This window comes from Grammomys surdaster, unplaced genomic scaffold (genome assembly GCF_004785775.1).
Source record: "Grammomys surdaster isolate TR1022 unplaced genomic scaffold, NIH_TR_1.0 142, whole genome shotgun sequence".
NCBI lineage: Eukaryota > Metazoa > Chordata > Mammalia > Rodentia > Muridae > Grammomys > Grammomys surdaster.
The window spans coordinates 2,641,012-2,645,561 of NW_021604600.1; the positions used below are offsets into that span (position 1 = coordinate 2,641,012).

A 4,550-nucleotide genomic window follows, 5' to 3' on the forward strand; every position below is an offset into this window, starting at 1 on the left:
TGGAGAAGGAGTGGAGAGTTTGAGGGGGAATTTCAGAGGGCACTGAGGGATTGATAGAAGACGGATCTGAGAGAGACAGAAGGAATGGGGCAGCCAGCAATGTGGACAGCTGCATCTGGGGTGATGGCAAATGTTCTAGAAGACTTTCTCCCAGACATGAGCAGTGATATCACCTGTGCAGCCTGAGCTGCCAGGCCCTTGGAAGCCAGGAGTCCATAACAGATGCTACCACTTGACCTCAGTGTGCTGGAGCAGAGGAAGGGGACCGTTCCTGCTGCTCTCACTGACTCTGAAAGTTATTATAAAGTCAACAGTTATTAATATTTATTTTTTGAAGGATGGCTACATAATGAGAAGTATTGGGAGTAATTAGAACCTGGGATTCTGTTGCTGCTGTGAAGACGGAAGAGCTTCTCATTAAACAGATCAGGGAGAAGAGAGATTGGACGGGACAGGTAAGAATGCCTGTGGGCGTGTCGGGAAATGCTGCGGACTGAAGCTTTAGGGATGCTTACTCAGGACAATTTGCTCACATGGAAATCCGGTTCCTCTGTGATATGGCTTTAATGATGTACGCAGGAGAGTTGATGCATCCAAAAGAATTTGGAGAAAGCTATATGACTTAAGTATCTAACAAGGCCACCAATAAGAATGAAACAGGCTACAGTCAACATTTATATTTCTTTCTTCACTATTGTTTGGGGTTTGTGTGTTTTTGAGAGATGTTATCATGTGGCTCAGGTTAGCCTCCAACTTCCCACGTAGCTAAGGATGACTTGGAACTCCTGATCTTCCTAGCTGCTACCTCCTAAACTCTGGGATTACAGGTGATTGCCACTGTGCCTGGTTCATGTGGTACTGGAGATTGAATACAAGGCATTGTCTGCACTAGACAGGCACTCCATCAACCGAGTCACGTGCCCAGCCCATCATTACATGGTTCTATGATTTTATCATTTCTATTATGTGTACATATTACTTTTATAGGCAGAAATATACATAGTATATAATTTGAAGTTATACACTTCTCAAATAGTAAATATATATATATAATATTTGAAACTATATAAAAATGCTTTAAAACTCAACATAAAAGAGTTTTGAATTCTGAAATACATGGCAAGGGTTGGCAAGCTCTCTGTAAAGTCTAGAGTATCAGTCAGGGTTCTCTAGAGGAACAAAACCAATAGAATATACACAATTACAGAAGGGGATTTACTGCATTGGCTTCCCCAGGAAGAAGCTAGATAGTCCCACAGTGGCCCTCTGCAGGCTGAAAGCTAGGAAAGCCAGGATCTGCCCAGACTAAGCTGGAAGCTAGAAACTAGAGAGACCAAGAGTACGACTTATTGCAAAACAGAGGCCTGGAGAGGAGCACCTTGCATAGCCAAAGACACGAGCATCTGCTGACTGCAGCTGGTGGCCACAGTAAGGACACCTGCTCAAGAACAGTAAACCTGTATGTACCAGTGAGGGTCCTGCTTCTATCTGATCCACCTGGGCTCCCTAGCCTCACAGATACCAGGAGGTATGCTTACCTATTTCCTAGCCTTCTCTCAATGTGGTCAAGTTACTAGGTTACTAATAGTAACTAGGATAGTTACTAGGAGTAACCATCATACCAGCAAGTAAGTCTCTGAGTCTTTCCTGGCTACATAGTCGGTGCTGCAACTATTCAACTCCAACATTGAAATGGAAGCAGCCATTGACAAAATATGAATTCATGAGCATGACTGCAAGCTGACCTGTAATCCCAGAACCCTAGAGGTAGCAGCAAGGAAGATCAGGAGTTCTAAGTCATCCTTAGCTACGTGAACAGTTCATTATTTTTTTTTTCTTCAAAAAGAGGCAACAAGCTCAAGTTTAGCCAACCGGCTGTTGTTTCTTAGTCCTCCAAGGAGTGAACACACAACATATAACAGTAGCCAGGCAAAGAGAAGTAGAAACAACACCACAGACATTCGCTCATCTGCTTAGAGTTCTTTCATACACCCTGACTGCAGTTGTGCTATAAACTACAATTTTAAAGAACACAAAGATGATAAAAACACAATGTAGAGGAAGAGATGGCTTGGCAAATTAAAAGCACTGGCTGTTCCTCCAGGGAACCCCAATTCAGTTCTTAGCACCCAGATGGAGGCTCACAACAGCTTATAACTCCAGTTCAGGAGATCTGACCCTCTCTTCTGGCCTCTGAGGACAACAAGCACACACATGGTACATATGCATACATACAGGAAAACACTCATCTCTATGGTAACAATAAATAGGTGAATTTGTTTGGTATTTTTTTTGAGAGAATATTCCTTTAATATCAACAATTATAGTGCTTAACAGCACAGGGAGGAGGTAATAGAGCGATGGTTGGACTTTCTACCCAGCCTAGACCTGAACAACAGAACCCCAACAGCTTATGAGCCACTCAGTGAAGAGGAAGGGAGGGGCTGGAAACCAAGGCTTGAAACTTAAATAGAGGATGGCAAACTGGGAGAGGCCTGGTAGTGAGAGGAGGGTTGAGGGCTGAGCAGCCCTATCGCAGGTCTTCAGCGGTGAACATGCCCTTGGCCCTGCACAGGATGGAGTCTTTGGTGGCATCGTAGGGGTGCTCCTTGGACAGGATCTCCAGGACGGCTGGAATGGACCTCTGGTGGGCATCAAGGGCATGCCGAACCATCTCTGCGATGTACTGGTTGATGAGAATGATGCCAATGTCATCCCTGTTTAGAAACTGCCTGAAAGTGTCTTCGATCTCATTGATGGTGGTATCCTTCTCCACTACCAGGAAATTAGGGTGGCGGTTCTTGTTAAGCTCCCCTATGCTGCACAACAGGAAACCAGTCACTATGTCCTCGTCTCCAATCACCGCAATTAGTTTACCCCTGCCCGCCATCCTGTCGACCAGGCAGAGCGGAAGGTTCTCTCCTTTCAGATAACTCTAGCTTGTGTCGAGTTGACATAAAACAACCAACCAGCACACAGGGAAGAGAAAGGAGAAGTTTAGAAGATAGAGCTCATAAATGCAGTAAGCAGAATTCTAAGATCTCAAAATTCTCTGTTAGAAATGTGAGGACCATCAAGAAGGTGAAACACCATCTCATGATTGTAGTTCCTGCATAAAGAGATCTTTGTCACCGACTTAGAATGAATCAAAAGGAAGGTTACTTCTGGGTCTGATATAATCATCATATCACATAGTCACACTAAGAACCAAGTGTTTTCCCAATCTGGTAAAAAGGTAAGCCGTAGGTTCAAAGAATAAGAAAGACTTAGGGTATCTCCAATGGCTTTGCATGTAGAACATCTAAGCATAGGGACCACAGACTGGCAACCTGGAGGCGACAAGGACCCTGGCTGGCAGGCAGCAAGAGAATTGAGACCTCAGTCTTACACTCACAAGAAACTAAATTCTCCCAACAATGTGAGTGAGCTTAGAACTGAATTTTTCCCTAACAACTCTCTAGAGATGAGCCCAGAGTAACCTTGCGAGACCCTAAGTAGGGAATTTAGCTGAGTATACCCAAAATTTCAATCTGCCAAACTATAAGGTCATCACTTGGTGTTTTCATGAAGTTTGTGATAACTTGTTCCACAGCAATTAAAGTTGCTGCCATCAAACCCTGTTTAATAGGCAGAAAAACATAGGATTCCCACAAGGTCAAAGTTACCCACACTGGAACACAATAAGGAGACTTCACAGGCCAGGACATGTGTGCCTCAGACCTGATGTCCACTTGTAAACTCACATCCCTGAAGGTGGTCTCATTCCTTTTAAGACCCCTCCACATGAGACAAACTGAGAGCCAAACAATCTGTAGCCATGCCTGGGAGGAGAAGACTTACGAAGGAAGGACACAGAGACAGACAGCATTATGAGACAGGGAATAAAGGCTAAGAAGCGAGCCACTGGAGTCTTTAATAAGCCAGAGAGGAGCCTGGGCGCCAGCAGTGATGCTGACACTCTCCAAACTCCTAGCTACTCTGCAGTACTTAGCACACCACAGGGTAATTATACAGACTAAATGTCCCCAGGCCTCACCAGCCTCGTGGCACAAATGAGGTCGCATCAGCATTTATACCCATAATTAGCTTACTCAAATCCCTTCTTATTGACTGAGTTAGTTTAGAGCTTGAGATACATTGCTGGAACAGAGAGACCCAAATACACAGTAGTTCAGGAATTCATTTCTCTTTTACATCACATCACAGGGATGGATGGGGTCCTGGGCAGGGAGGATGTCCTTCCTCTCTACAGGGTCCCTCGGGATTCTAGGTTCCTATTATCTTGTCCCACTTTCCTGTATGATATTGTTCTCGTCTATATCAGGGTTCATGTACTACCAACACCAAGTTTCAACTCCCAGAAAAGGGGGGTAGAGGAAGTCGAAAACAATCAATTTATTTTGAAATAAGTTATCTGTCATGTTCACATTCCCTGGCAAAACTATGACCACACTAGCTGCAAGGGAAGCTAGAAATGTAGTCAACTCTAGATAGTCTGCAGAGCCCTCCTTCTAGTTTAGATATGAGGTGTCCGTCAAGGGTTCCTATAT

General features: G+C 44.3%; 1 pseudogene; it reads right to left on the reverse strand.

The window, feature by feature from the left end:
* Positions 1-2,483: 2,483 nt before the first annotated feature.
* Positions 2,484-2,890, reverse strand: LOC114618532 (annotated as a pseudogene).
* Positions 2,891-4,550: the final 1,660 nt, after the last annotated feature.